The sequence below is a fragment of the Mobula hypostoma genome, chromosome 12, assembly GCF_963921235.1.
Source record: "Mobula hypostoma chromosome 12, sMobHyp1.1, whole genome shotgun sequence".
In the NCBI taxonomy this organism is placed as follows: domain Eukaryota; kingdom Metazoa; phylum Chordata; class Chondrichthyes; order Myliobatiformes; family Myliobatidae; genus Mobula; species Mobula hypostoma.
In genome coordinates this window covers 19920835-19937414 of record NC_086108.1, presented here as the reverse complement: position 1 = coordinate 19937414, position 16580 = coordinate 19920835, and the positions used below count along the sequence as shown (strand labels likewise).

The window sequence follows — 16580 nt, the reverse complement described above, 5'->3', positions numbered from 1 at the left end:
AACTCCCTCAAGATCCGTATTATGCTTTCTTCTTTCTAAACTCCAACATCTAATTATTTCAAAAGTTAAAATCAAGATTATTGTCATACATATATACACAGGTGCATTGAAAACTTACTTGCAACAGCATCATTGTCACACAGCATCACAAGAAAAACATACACACAAATTTTACAAGATAGTACACAATTGGAACACAAAAAAACAAAGTCCACTTCAGTAGCGATTGATCAATGACTACATTTCATTAGGAGTTTAAGTAGATTAGGTATGTCACCAAAGACTCTAGCAAATTTTGATAGATGTACTGTGGAGAACATTCTGACTGGTTGCATTCTCACTGTCTGGTATGGAGGCCCCACTGCACAGGATTGGAAAAAGCTGCAGTGGGTTATAAACTCAGTCAACTTCATCATGGGCACTGGCCTCTGGACCATCATTAAGGACCCTCACCATCCAGGACACGTCTTCTTCTCATTACTACCATCAGGGAGGAGGTACAGAAGACTGAAGACACAAATACAACATTTTAGGAATAGCTTCTTACCCTCTGCCATCAGATTTCTGAATGATGCTTGGATCCATTAACATTACTTCAATATTTTGCCCCTTTTGCACTATTTATTTATTTTTTATATTTTTTTAATTATACCTGATAGTATTTTAATGCATTGCACTGTACTGCTGCCACAAAACAACAAATTTCACAAACCATGTCAGTGATAATAATAAACCTGACTCTGATCAAAGTGGTCAGAGTATTGCTAAACTGTAGTGAATACAGTTGTCCTAGTTGGATCAAAAACTGAATGGTTCAAGGAAAGCAGTTGTTCTTCAACCTGATGATGAGGAACTTTGGGATTCTGAACCTGCTGCCCGATGGTAGCTGCAAGAAGATAGCATGGCCTACATATTGGGAATCTTTGATGATAGATGTTGCCTTCTTGGGGTAGTGTCTCACAGATACTACCAATGGTGGGAGGGATGTTCTTGCGATATATTGGGCTGAGTCCACTGCTCTCTGTAGCTCTTCGCATTCCTTTGCAATATCAATTGCCCTACCAGACCATGATATGAGTCTTTCAAGTCCATCTAGAAGTTTGATAGAATGTTCGGTAATATGCCAATCTCCCTTAACTGACATTGAGAGGTTGTTGTTCCTGCACCACTCAACCAGGTGTCCTGTCCATCAGTGTGCTGTTGGCATTGGAGTTGTGTTTAGCATGAGTATAGCAAGTAGTACAGGGTCTAACCACACAGCAGCCCTGAGGTTCATTTGTGCTGATGGTCAGCAAGGAAGAGACATTACCAATCCACACTGATTGAGGTCCCAATGAGAAAATTGAAGATTCATTTGCAGAGGGAGGTCCAGAGGTCCAGGTCTTTAACCTTGATTAGGATGGGATAATTCTGTTAAACGCTGAGCTTTAGTCGATCTCTATCAAAGCATGTAAAAAAGGCATTGAGTTCACTCAGCAGTGATGGGCCATTGCCAATTCTGCTAACTGACCTCGACTTGTAGAAAGTAATACTGTTCAAGCTCTGACACAGCTGTCAAGCGTGCATCTGTGTTTCCAGTTTAGTCCAAAATCTCGGTGCTTGCAATGACATTCTGGATATTGTACTTTATTTCAATATCTTCAATTACCATTTAACTTCTGTACAATCTTCAGCCAATGGGCCAAGCATAACATTCTCATTATGGAGGAATTTGCCATCACACAGATCAAAGATGAAAGGGAATACATACTTCGTTCACTCACAAGAAAAATTAGGATTCTGTGTTTTCTTTAGTATCAATTCTGGCTTTACTAGTAAAAAAAATAGTAACCATTAATGTACAACGAATGAGGTAACACAGCATAGTTCAAGTCCAACTTGCATGGCGGAGAATGCTGAACCAAATCAAGATCATCTACTGATATTTACAAGAACAATGTAAGTCTTGGGCACAGTGCTGAAGGAGGTGAAAAGACTTCAATCCAATTATTTCTTAATCAGCTTCAATAACAGTTATGATTTGGCCAATGCTGTTGGACCTACTCCAGACTTGTATTCCAAACTGTTCAATTTGGTTGGACTCAATGATAAACAAAACAGATCACAAGAACTTCTATACATAAAGAGGAATTTTTTTTTTGTATTGATCCATAATAGAAACAAAAGTAACAGAACAAAAGATCTAGTACTGATGAGGAATGGATATAAAAATAGCAACTTTTAGGAAAACAGAATAACCAGAGAAGTTATTAATGTTCCACATTTCAGAGTTTCAGAAGAGGTGGCTAAAAAGATAGTGGGTACTCTGGTTATCATCTTTTAAAATTCAAGATTCTGCAATAGTTGTCCCTGAAAATTATAAGTTACCAAATGCAACCACACTTGAGAAACTAAGGGACAAAAGCAATTTGGTTTTAGCATGTCAAGGCAAGTTAGATTCACTGATATGTGACAAAGGTCAATAAAACATGCATGAATGAGTCCAGTTCAAGTGAAATTGTAACATTTTAAAAACCTGTGCATTTTAACTGAAGGAGAACAGAGATAATTATAGCATGCAATCGAGGGAGGTAAACCAATTATAATGGGAGCAAAAAGATCTCTGCAAAAACAGATTACAACAATTATGAAAACATTTTCAGCTATGTCAGGATATAGAAACCACAGGGAAAATTCAAACAGCTTCCAAGGCTATGATTTCCAAATAACTCTTTCAAATTTCTGCACCGAGTAGAATTACTAAAATAGGCAATAATATTACCTTAGTTAGATTAGAATCAAATCAGATTGAATCTTTCCTAAATTCAGGTATTGTTCCAGAATTCAAAAACAGGACACAAGTGCTGTGAGTCTTTGCCCACATCTGAAATAGAATGGTTTACTTTCGAAGTTTACTAACACCAAAAAGAACATAAATTTGATTCTTCATGTAATTATAATATTATGCTGAAAATTATTGGAAATGTGTTATGTAAGATCACACAAAATGCACTTTAATAATACTTATTAAAGTGATTAGCTTTTTGGAGATAGTTAACTTCCAGGTAATGGCTTCCAAATTCATGAACATTTCAGTTTAGTTTGATATTGAATGGTAGAAATTCAATAAAAAATATCAGAACCATACAACACAAAAATAGACGCTTCAGCCCATCAAATCCATGCTGACTATCAATCAACCTTTTAGATAAATTTTTAATAATCCCATTTTATTCTCTCCATATTTCTGTCAACTCCATCTAGATTTTAACCACTAACATAGCAACCACCTTGACTTTCTAAAACTTTCAATCAGGTTGCTCATACTAAATTATGTTAGTGAAGAATCTTGCAGTATCAATAGAAAATTAATCATCTGGAGTGGAGGTTAACTACAAGATTTTATCCAACAGAAGAAATTCAGCCTTGTTTGATCAGCATCAGCCTTAGGTACTTCACTGTTCGTTTCCTTTATTAATACCCTGGAATATGATATTAGAGGCATGACAAGTAAGCAACTGTACATGGGTTAAGGATGTGAAGGAATACTGTCAAATTCAATACATTAAAGAAATGGGCCATGTGGCATTTAATTTGCATAAATGTGGTGCCATGCTCACCATTAAGAAGTTACAACATAGGAAGCAGATTGTTGCCCTATCAGCTCTATTCCAGGACTATGCAAGTGCAATCCAGTTAGAGGAGCTCCCCTTGCCTCTACCCTACCACTGCCCACATGCTGTCATCCCAAAAGACTCCATTCCAAATTCTAACAGCCGCCTGCTTAAAAACGTTTTCCTCAATTTTATTCTTCTCTCAATCAAGTTCAATCTATGACCTCTGTTCTTAAACTTCTGTCCATGAAATGATTTCTATGTACTCTGTCACCAACCATCATTATAGTAAATACTTCTATCAGATTTCTCTCAACCTTCAAAATTCCATTTCTTCAACATGACTCAAGTAGTTCGAACCTTACAGGACATGGTAGCCTAGTTGATTGATACCCCATCCACAACTAATCACTCACTCCATCACTGTTAAACAGTACCAGCAATTTCTACCATTTACAGGAAGCACTGCGGCAACTCGCCAAGACTCTTTAGACAGCACTTTCCAAATGTGTCACATCTACCATCTGGAAGGATAAAGGCAGCAGAAGCTTAGGAACACCACATCTGGAAGTTGCCCTTCCATCCTGACTTGTAAATATGTTGCCTTTCCATCACTTAAGTAAAAACCCTTGAGCTCCTTCCTTAAAAACCACTGTGAGTGCACCCATACCTCCAAGATGCAGTGGTTCAAGAAGGCAGCTGACCACCATTTTCTCAAGGGAAACTAGGAACGGGCGATTAAAATGATGGCTCAGCCTGCAAAAGCAGCATCCTTGAATTAATACATAAAGTTATTCTCCAGTCAACCGCATAACTAAAGCCTTTCATCACTGAATCATCCCAGGGAACCTGTTCTGTTCTTTGAGAATATAACAGCATAAATAAAGGGAAAACCATTCGACGTACTATATTTTGGGCATTCAAAAAGGTTCAAAGTTTAAAGTTCAAATTACATTATCAAAGTATGTACATATTATACAAACTTGAGGTTGGTCTCCTTACCGGCAGCCACAAGACAAGAAACTCAAAAGAGCCCACAAAAAAAAACAAACATGCAATGTAGAGAGACAGAGACAGACAGCGAGAAAACAAATCATGCAAACAATAAAAGTAAGCAAATAGCATTTAAAATGAAAGTCAGTCTCAGACACAAACCCTGGAGCAGCATATAGAGTAAACATCACAGAGCCCACAGACACGGAGCCTGGAGCAGCATATAGAGTAAACATCACACAGCCCACAGACACGAAGCCCGGAACAGCAAATAGAGTAAACATCACAGAGCCCACAGACACGAAGCCCGGAGCACCCAGAGCAGGTCTCAGCCTCAGTTCAGTGAAAAGCAGAGTAAATATCGCGGAGCAGCAAGCAGAACCAGCCTAACTTCTGGTTCTGACATCCTGCCTTTTCAATCCACCTGGCCCGTCATTTTAAATCATTCCTCACGGACCCTGCCACATCGATACACTCTGGGCCTAGACCACATAAAGTTGGGAGAAAGCTATGAGAAAGAATCCAAGGAACATGAACAACTTCCTGGAGTTCCAATATGGCACAAGGTGTAGGACTGAGTTGCCTTATTATGCCTTTACTTATCTGATATTGATAAGCCCAGTTCAGAACATCAGTACTTCTTGTTAGTAAACAGTATGGATTGAGAGAGAATAAGTCCTGAGTATCATTGGAGACACATCACTGAAAGATCACAACAAATATAAAGCTGCATATACAACTGAAAACAGTATGCCATCTGATCTGTAGGTATTACCGGCAATTTTTTAATGTCTATATTTCCAGTACATGCTGTATTTTTCCATTGGTAACAGATTACTGGACTGCATTCTGAGAATTATACAGAATTATATGGAGAAGTTAAAGTCAGATGTATCAATATTATAGTGGAGTAAAGAGAATTACAGAGGCATGAGAGAGGAGTTGACCAGAACTGATTGGAAAAGAACACTGGCAGGGATGATGGCAGAGCAGCAATGGCTGGAATTTCTGGAAGCAATTCAGAAGGTGCAGGATATTTACATCCCAAAGAGGAAGACATATTCTAAAAGGTAAGATGACACAACCATGGCTAACAAGAAAAGTCAAAGCCAACATTAAAACCAAAAAGAGGGCATATAATAAAGCAAAAATTAGTGGGAAGTTAGAGGATTGGGAAGCTTTTAGAAAACAACAGAAGGCAACAAAAAAGTCATTAAGGTGAAGATGGAATACGAAAATAAGCTAGGCTTATAAGAGGATACCAAAAGTTTTTTCAGATACATGAAGTGTAATAGAAAGGCAAGTGTGGATATTGGGCTACTGGAAAACGATGCTGGATAGGCAGTAATGGGGAACAATGTAGTAGCAGACAAACTGAATAAGTATTTTGCATCAGTCTTCACTGTGGAAGACACTAGCAGTATGGTGGAAGCTCCAGGCATCAGGGGGCATGAAATGTATGAAGCTACCATTACTAGAGAGAAGGTTCTTGGGAAATTGAAAGATCTGAAGTCACCTGGACAAGACGTTGTACACCCCAGAATTCTGAAAGAGGTGGTTGAAGAGATCATGGAGGCATTAATAATAATCTTTCAAGGATCAATAGATTCTGGAATGATTCTGGAAGAATGGAAAATTGCAAATGTCACTCCACTCTTCAAGAGAGAGAGACAGAAGAAAGAAAACTATAGGCCAGTTCGTCTGACCTCAATGGTTGGGAAGATGTTAGAGTCAATTATTAAGGATGAGATTGCAGGGTACTTGGAAGTACATAATAGGCCATAGTCAGTATGGTATCCTCAAGGGAAAATCTTGCCTGACAAATCTGTTGGAATTCTTTGAAGAAGTAATAAGGAAAATTGGTTGATGTTGTGTACAATACTTGGATTTTCAGAAGTCCTTTGCAAGGTGACATACAGGAGGCAAAGAGTGGGAATAAAGGGAGCGTTTTCTGACTGGCTGCCGGTGAATAGTGGTGTTCTACAGAGGTCTGTGTTGGGACTGATTTTTTTTGTTATATGTTAAAGATTAGGATGATGGAATTGACAGCTTTGTTGCTAAGTTTGCAGATGATATGAAGGTAGATGGAGGGGTGGGTAGTTTTGAGGAAGTAGAGAGGCTACATAAGGACTTAGATTAGGAGAATGGGCAAAGAAATGGTAGATGGAATACAGTGTCGGGAAGTATACAGTCATGCACTGGCAGAAGAAATGAAAGGGTTGACTATTTTCTAAATGGAGAGAAAATATAACTGAGATGCAACAGGACTTAGGAGTCCTTGTGTAGAATTCCCTAAAGGTTAATTTGCAGATTGAGTCTGTGGTGAGGAAGGCAAATATAATGTTCACATTCATTTCAAGAGGACTAGAATGTAATGATGTAATGTTGAAACGTTATAAAGCACTGGTGAGGCCTCACCTGGAGCATGAGAAGGTTTGGGCCCCTTATCTCAGAAAGAGTGTGCAGAAACTGGAGACGGTTCAAAGGAGGTTCGCGAAAATTATTCCTGAATTGAATGGCTCGTCATATGAAGCTCTGTGTCTGTATTTACTAGAATTCAGAAGAATGAGGGGTGACCTTATTGAAACCTATCGAATGGTGAAAGGCCTTGATAGAGTGGATGTGAAGAAAATATTTTCTCCAATGGCAGAGTCCAAGACCAAAGAACACCACCTCAGAATTGAGATGGGTGTCCTTTTAGCATGGAGATAAGAAGGAATTTCTTTAGCCAGAGAGTTGTGTATCTGTGGAATTCTTTGCCACAGGTAGCTGTGGAGGCCAAGACTTTATGTATTTTTAAAGCAGAGATTGATAGCTTCTTGATTGGTCATTGCATGAAGGGATATGGGGGAGAGGGCAGGAGGTTGGAGCTGAGAGCAAGATTGGATCAGCCGTGATAAAACGGCAGAGCAGACTCGACGGGCCAAATAGTCTGATTCTGATCCTAAATCTTAAAACAATCCAAAGGGAAAGGTCACTAAGAAATTTGCTGGATATTATATTGTATCCACTTTTGGTGATCCCACAGTGATACTTTTCCTAGTACAGAGGAGTACTACAGGAATAATGCCTAATCTAAAAGAACTTCATCAAGTCTCTTGGCCTAAAATATCTTCATTAACTTCAAATTATGATAATGTTTAATGTCAGTTTCAGTCTACAAGTAAGGTGGCCAGGCCAGATAACATCCCAGGCCAACTACTCAGGGAGAGTACACACCAGCTCACTGATGTCTTCACAGACATCTTCAACACTTCACTCATCTAAGTTGCTGTCCCCATATGCTTCAAATCAGCCGCCAGCATCCCTGAAGAACTCTACACCCACAGAACTAAATGAGTACCACCCAGTGGGATGAACACCAATCATTGAGAAGCACTTTGAACGGCTGGTAATGGCACATATCAAAAAATCAATTCCTACCACACTGGAGACTCACCAATATGCTTACCAACATAACAGCTCTCTACACCATACACCAGGTCTTGACACACCTGGAAAACCAGGATAATTATGCCAGAATGCTGTTTCTAGATTTCAATTTGGCATTCAGCACTATTGTCCCAGAGACCTTGGTGAACAAACTCCTATTCCTCAGTCTAACTACACCACCGTGCAACTCGCTATTGGATTTCCTGATTAACAGACCTCAGATAGTCAGGTTGCACATCTGCTGCTCCCTTCCCATCATCCTTAACACTGGTCTGATGCCAAGCAAATAACTGCTTCCTCAATGTTAACAAGACGAAGGAGATGATTATTGACTTCAGGAGAATTCACACCATTCTCATCCCCCTTTACATCGACAACACAGCAGTGGAAACTGCAAGCAGTTTCAAACTCCTGGAAGTTCACATCTCATAGAACCTCTCATGATCCTAGAACATAACCTGCACAATCAGAAAAGCTCACCAATGTCTCCACTTTCTACACTTAGGCATCCACAGAAAAAACACACACCATATGGTAACCATACCTCTACTATATGGCAATGCACGGCATCAAAAGCACATAAAACTGAAAACATAATATTTAAAGCAGATGAAGGAAACAATTCTTGCTGTTCATGGAAATGAACATATGCATGTCGGACTTTTGAATTCAATAACATTAACGGATCTTGTTTATGTGTGGAGGTGTCCACAGACTTATTGAGCCAGAATGTTTCTTTCTTTCTTGTAAGAAAATATAAGTTGAATAGCTTTTAAGCAATTGTAGGATCAGATAGAAAAGCACAACTGTGCTTGAGGGAAGAAAAATCTCAATTTAATAACAAAATATGATCTGGAGAAGCAAACTATTTGTAAAAACCAGAAAGGAAGCATTGAAGATAAAAACTGGATACAACTCTCATGATCTGTGAGAGTGACATAAAAATCGAGAACAGGTAGTCTTAGGGAATGAAGCACTCTTGTAAATGTGCCACGAGGGGATCCATATCCCCAAAACATGCCTCCATCTCATTCTCTGCTGATGCATCTGTACAGCCATCCTCCATTACTAGCAGCTGGTTGTGAAAAATAAAGTGGGAGTACTGATTAAGACCTATGGTAAGACCAGAGTGCTTAGTAGAAAGATGAGGTTTCTTTTTCTTCCCTGTATTTTCACCGAACTTCTTTGGAACATAATGTAAGAGGTTGAAAATGGAAAGGTCAGAGTGGAAACTGACTCAAACTGATTATACTTGCACTAAAGTCTTTGAGTCCAAACAAATTCTATGTATCAATTAAAAAAGGGGAACTCTAACAAACAAATCCCACTTTGGGCAGCAATCAATCAAAAACATGCTGCCATGAATCATTTCAGCTGTATATGAAATAACAAAGCAGATTGTAACAGTAAATTGTTAATCAATAGAACACCTTCACAGTTCAGAAAAAGAATTGTAAGAGCCCAAAATTGAAGAAAGTGGAAGTCATCTTTATTTATTAATCTTTTTATTGATTTAAAAGGAACATAAATACAAACAAGAGAATTATCTCAAATATATATATAACAATATATCTCAATAACAATACAAACAGAGATTGAAATAGACATTATCAAAATCATACATAGTGTTAAGCTAGTATATAATAAAAAAGAAAACAGCAATCCTCCTCCTATCAGTTCATGAAGAGGAAAGGAAAAAAACTTTGAATTTTAAATGAAGGGCTTGGGGCTTACCATTTCTGTGGATGATTGGGGGCAGATTTTACAATTAGTTAATACTTCCTCTATTTGTGCTAAACATTCCCTAATTCAATTTAAAGTGGTTCATAGAGCACATATGTCCAAAGATAAGTTAGCGCGTTTTTACTCGCATATTAATCCTTTCTGTGATAGATGTTCGGGGCAGATAGCCTCTTTAACTCATATGTTTTGGTCTTGCCCTACTTTGGAAACTTTTTGGAGAGATATTTTCAATATTATTTCTAAGGTATTAAATATAGATATCTCTCCTCACCCTATTACTGCTATCTTTGGACTACCTAAAATTTCTAGTAATCTTTCCCCTTCAGCCCGTAGAATGATTGCATTTCTTACTTTAATGGCGAAAAGATGTATTTTACAACATTGGAAAGAGCTTAATGCTCCAACTACCTTTTTTTGGTTCTCTCAGACGATTTTATGTTTGAATTTGGAGAAAATTAGAAGTAACCTTTATGATTCTTCATTTAAATTTGAACAGATTTGGGGACCTTTTATTCGATATTTTCATTTAATGTAATATTTACCCTTCTTGTTTTTTTTTCACTGTTTTTAATGGAGGTCGGGATTGAGGACGTGATTTTAAGTTTAACTCTGTTTGGTTTCAAGTTAGCCCATTGCTTTGCTTTGCTTTTAGTTAGCTGCACGGTGGGTTTTTTTTTGGGGGTTTTTTTTTCTTTTTTTTTCCATTGATATATATAAAATTTAGTATACTATTATGTTATCTTGGTTTCTTATGCTTAAATTACATTGTTTGTAGTATTTTCTTTTTGGTATCGATATCTTTTGGAATTTTATTATACTTTAACATTGTATTAATGTTTATATGGCTTACCTTTTTTGTATACTTACTCAATAAAAAGATTTAAAAAGAAAGAATTTTAAATGAAGGGAAAAAAAGACCCCCACTACACTATACAAAAAAAGGAAAAGGGACTGGCAGTCCATTCTGAGGATACAACCAAAAAAAAAAGAAAAAAACTTTCTGATCAAATCTAAAACTTCAAAAAAAATTGGAAGAGTAGTAAATTAAATTAAATGAAAATACTGAATAATAGGTCGCCAGATTTGCTCTGATTTAAAGGATGTATCAAATGTCCGACTTCTTATTTTCTCTAAACTTAGACAAGACATAATGGAGGAAAGCCAATAAAAGACAATAGGTGGATTAGAATCCTTCCACTTCAGTAAAATGGCTCTCCTAGCCAATAAAGTTGAAAATGCTATCATTCCTGTTTCTGCTCAATGTATATTTCCTGGTTTCAATGGGGTAATCCCAAATATTGCCATAAGTAAATTAGGTTGTAGGTCCAGATCCAAGCCTTTTGATAATGTTTTAAAAACATCACTCCAAAAATTGTCTAGCTTTATACAAGACCAAAACATACGAGTTAAAGTGGCCACCTCACTATTACATCTGTCATAAATAGGTTTGATGTTGGCAAAAATACGTGCTAGTTTATCATTTGACATATGGGCCCGATGCACTACCTTGAACTGTACAAAGAATGACGGGCACAAGTAGATGAGTTATTAACCAAATGAAGAATTTTACTCCACTGATTATCTGAAAATGACTCTTGAACTTCCAATTCCCAAGCACATTTAATTTTATCTTTAGATATCATTTGTAAATTCAATATCCGTTTATAAATTATAGCTATCAACCCTTTCTGAAGTGGTTTAAGCTGAAAAAGAGCATGTGTCATATTAGGTGGATAAACAGAAGGGTAATTTGGCAGCAAATCATGTAAAAAATTCCTAATTTGTAAATATCTAAAGAAATGTTCATTAGGTAAATTATATTTATCCACTAACTGAGAAAAAGACATTAAACAGTCCCGTAAAAACAAATCTGAAAAAAGTTGTTATCCCCTTGGTTTTCCAAATTAAAAGGGTCTTATCCAAGATTGATGGTTTAAAAAAATAATTAAAATGGCTATTACTAAAAAGAACAGAATTATTTAACTCAAAATCTACAAAACTGAAACCAAATTCTTAAAGTATGTTTAATAATAGGATTAAAGTCTTGACTACTAATCTTAGAAAACAAAAAGGGAAGAGGAGCTCCCAGTAAAGAGGCCAAAGAGAACCCCTTCACCAAGTTTTCCTCCAAATCCAACCATGAAGGACATTCATGTATGTCTGAGTAATGAATTCAAAAAGTAATATATCGAATATTAATTGCGCAATAATACATTCTAAAATTTGGCAAAGCCATACCACCATCCTTTTTTAATTTCTGTACTAAAGGTTTATTCAATCTAGGATTTTTATTATTCCAAATATAAGATAAGATTATAGAATCTATTCTATCAAGAAACAAAGGTAGGAACTGCCTGAAATGTATATATAAGAATTTTGGTAGAACTACCATTTTAATAGCATTAATTCGACCTATTAATGATAATGTCATAGGTGACCATTTAGAAAGCATTTGTTGGGTGTAATCAATTAATGGGAGAAAATTATATTTATACAGGTCCTTAAAATTTTTAGTAATTTTAATACCAAGATAAATATAGTAATTTTAGCAATACTAAAAGGTACTTGATGATACTGATCTGAGTAATTATTAATGGGAAATAACTCACTTTTATGTAAATTTAATTTATATCCAGAAAAACAACTAAATTCAGAAAATATAGATAGCATAGAAGGAATAGATTTCCTAGGATCTGAAATGTAAACTAACAGGTCATCTGCATACAATGAAACCTTGTGTACTTTGTCCCCTCTCTTAATACCCTGAACAGTATTGGAATCTCTAAGAGCAATAGCAAGGGGCTCTAAAGACAAGTTAAATAATAAAGGGATAAGAAGATATCCCTGCCGAGTATCTCTGTATAATCTAAAGTAAGGAAATTTTTGATTATTAGTTATAACCGCAGCCAGTGGAAATCTAAATAAGAAAATGCTGGAAATATTAAGGTCTAACCTCCAAAAAAGACATGGCTGATCTTTTGTATCAATCTTCTCCTGTGCTACCATTGAAAATCCATTTGTCTCAACAGTAAAGATACTCAATTCTTTGGGGAGATGAATTCCAAAGATCCAACCATTTAAGTGAAGGGATTTCCTTTCATCACAGTCCTAATTAGTAAATCTTTAGCCTGAGACAACATTGCCTGGTTTCAGCTCTCTCTCATGCTACAGTACCACTATTCCAGCTGATCAATCCTACGTCAGCCAAAACATTTAAAAATATATTAAAGTATGAAGATCATCTCAAATTATTTTGAACTCAAAAGTACACACATTCTTTCCACTCATTCTCTCCTCTGACCTAGAGAAATTAAGAAACTTTAAGTGGCTGCTGACCTTGTTTTTCATCAATCAAAAAACATTTGATGCTACAAACTGAATACTAGGCAAAATATTGGAAATACTCAGCAGATTTCTTTCCACAGATGATGGCTGAATTGTTGATTGCTTCCAACATTTTATGTTTGTATTTACTTCCCAGAACATAGACTAACAGCAGCATCAACACTGGCTCAAAAACAAGGGTACAAAGGGCTTTCAAAAAGATTTATTTTAAGAAAAATCTAATTCAATATATACAATTTCTACTTGCTTCTTGTTTCACATATGCAATGTTTCAGATTTCAGAGATGTACTAATACATTTTAAATACTCAACTCATCTGCTTTCCTTCCGTACAGTCAATAGAATCTTTAAAATATTTTCTATTTATGAAAAAGCAAGTGATAGAAACAAGACTGTTGTTCCATTGCACTGCATAAGCAATGCTGCTTCATTAGCAACACATTTGCTGTTCTGGTAACTTCCAAAATGGAAATATAAATCTTTTGAGACAATAACTCAGTCTTCTAAATTAACTAACCAATTCTCAATTTCATTGTATACTTCAACCAACACTTGGGTAACTCAACACCACCAAGGAATCCATAAAACCATAGGATATAAGAGCAGAATTAGGCTACTTGCATTTGGCCTATCAAGTCTGCTCCGTCATTTCATCATGGCTGACTTATTTTTCCTTTCAGCCCAAATCTCATTCCTTCTCCCCATATTCCTTCTTGCTTTAACCAATCAAGAATCTATCAACCTCTGCCTTAAATATACGTAAGACTGGCCTGTGGCAAAGAATTACACAGATTCACCGCTCTTGAGCTAAATAAATTCCTCCTCATCTCCATTCTAAAAGGATGCCCCTCTATTCTAAAGCTGTCCTCTGGTCTTAGACTTTCCCACCAAAGGAAACATCCTCTCCACATCCACTCTATCAAGGCCTTTAACCACTTGCTTTCACATTCTCATTTTAAATAAAAATTAAATTAAAAAGTCACAATTTTTAAAGTAACTAAAATTAGTTAATTAGAGTCCTCACTTACACACAGAGATCTTGTACTTCTTTTAGAAATGTTGATGGATTTCACCAAGTTATGACTTTCAGAACCAGAATTCTAAAGCAGCTAAACTCTTTAATGATATCACTATTTCTTAATATAACTTTAAAATAGTACATGATCACTGTAATTTTTCAGTTAAAAATGTATTAATGTATTTAAACACTTTAGAATGTTACCCTACATTACAGAAACCCATAAACTATACCCGAACCGAAAAATTATTGAGCTAGCAAATATTGGAAAATGACTCAAGAAGGGAAAGTCAATACAAATGATTTGATTGTCTATAGGAAATAGAAGGAAGAAATGGTTGTTTGCCCCCACATACCTGCTCTAGCATTCAGTAAAATTACAGCTGATTCTAACCCAGAATCTCTTTGCTGCCCAAATCACACTCTACTTGATTTTGTTAATATACAAAACTCTCGGGCTTTGCCTTCAAATGCTCAAAGACCAAATCTTTGCAATCTGTTAGACTGAGTATTCCGAGATTCTTGTCAGTCCAGAAAATGCAGCCCTTATTTTGAGAAAGGAGATGTTCACTGATAACTTCAAGAATCTTACTCAGCTTAAATAAGTTAAATGTCTAGTTCCTACCATATTCAAACAAAGACTGCTTCACAATTTAGAAATTTATGAATAAAATCCACAACAGTATAATTAAGAAACATTCCCAAAAATCTTTAATGATAGTGACAACTTTTCAACAGATGCAAAACAATTCAAGTTCAATTTAAAACAAATTTCTGAGCAAATCATCAGAAAAGGAGAAATCTGAAGGAAGATGAAAATCCATGGTACAGGGGATCATTTGGCCAATTGTGTCCACAGCAGATCCAACCTAATCCCACTTCACAACACTTGGTCCAAACCTTTAATTACCACATATCAAGCAGACATCCAAGATATTATTTTGAAACCAAGCATATGCCCTAATTATTCAGTGATTCTGCTATGAAGTCAGAAAACATCTCCAATAAGTCACTCAGCAAAAAAGCAATGAGGTGGTCAGGAAACACTGGCAATCAGTAAGGATGGTAACTAATAGTGCCAATCCTGATAGTTGCTGCAAGTTTCATAACAGTGATCCAAGCTATTTGTTATCAATGTCCACGAATAACTGTGCCATTTGAAACCAGACACAAATGTACATGTAAATAATATCCATTCTTCACACAACAAAATGTCAATGTATTGGTACTCAAGTAATTACAGCTTCATTCTGTATTTCTGCACCCTGATTACAGTACAGTATTAACTTTATAATATCAATGACCCCTCCCCCCAGAAGGTCATTAGAAACAAGACAATAGGATGATCATGCAACATACATTTTGCCACTTCCTATTTCTCTGGACAATATGCATTATATTACACAAAATACAACAGCACTAATCAGCTCACAAAAAAAGGTATAATTGGTTAGAAGAGGAGTCACCTACAGCACCGGTGAAATGTTTTGAACTGAAGTATTTTGGTGCAAGGAAAGAAAATTACAACCCTAATTCGTTGGGGGTCGGGACTGACACTATCGCCAGTCGAGACACTGACACTAAGATGATGCCTAGAAAAACAAAGCGACCACAACTAAAAAAAAGTTTTAAAAATACGAAGTGATTTAGCAACTTTGAAATCATTCTGATCTTCCTGGTGTTTGTATTGTCAAGTAGCTTTTCTTCAGATTTCTTTAACTTAAAAGACATCTATTAATTAGTATCAGAATAATACAAAAACTTATATTGAAATATATTTTTCTCATTTACCCGGAGTAAAATCAACAAATAGCATTAAACTGCTGTTCGTATAGTTTTGGGCAACAAAAGTAACTGCTGATGCATTCATACAGTTGACTGTGGTTGACAAAATTCCATGCCGCACATGTCCGACAAGCAGAGAGAGAACACGAGTATGAATAACACGTCCAATTCAATACCTGGGACTCAGCTGATCAATGCCCATTTTTAATGTCTCCACACAACTTAAGTAGGTTGTGGGTCCCTTGATGTTATAGATGGGCTGGCATTGTCATTGATTTTAAAATACCTTCTTTAAGCTTGATGCTGTAAAGCTTCTGTCACTGGACAATAAATAAATACCTGTTCTTTCTTTGCTTTTAGTTTATTGATCCACACAGTTTCTCCAGTCACTCGCCAACTGCGCAGCTGCACTGCGCACCTTCGGAAAGTAGAAGATGATGCAGCCGCTAATATCTTCCCTACCAAAGCAGCCAAGTGGCTCAAAAATTGCATTCACATGAACCGACCACGCCAGTTGAAGAAAGGCCGAAAGTCTGCAGTGCCCCAGGTACGGTACAAGCGACAAGTGGCCTCAAAAGTTAAAAATAACCAGCAGCCGCGCAGCATTTCAAAATCAAGGAAGAGGCCATCACACGACCGAGCTGGCAGCGCGTCCTCGGCTTGTTTCTGGA

The 16580-nt window shown here is 36.6% G+C and overlaps 1 protein-coding gene across 3 annotated transcripts in view; it reads right to left on the bottom strand.

The window, feature by feature from the left end:
- The window catches only part of klhl20 (kelch-like family member 20), a 78178-nt gene extending 61598 nt beyond the window's left edge, over positions 1-16580 (bottom strand). For all 3 annotated transcript variants that reach the window (XM_063063710.1, XM_063063709.1, XM_063063708.1), the window contains exon 1: positions 16249-16580. The gene's annotated coding sequence lies outside the window, so the exon portion shown is untranslated. The remainder of the gene's footprint in view (positions 1-16248) is intronic.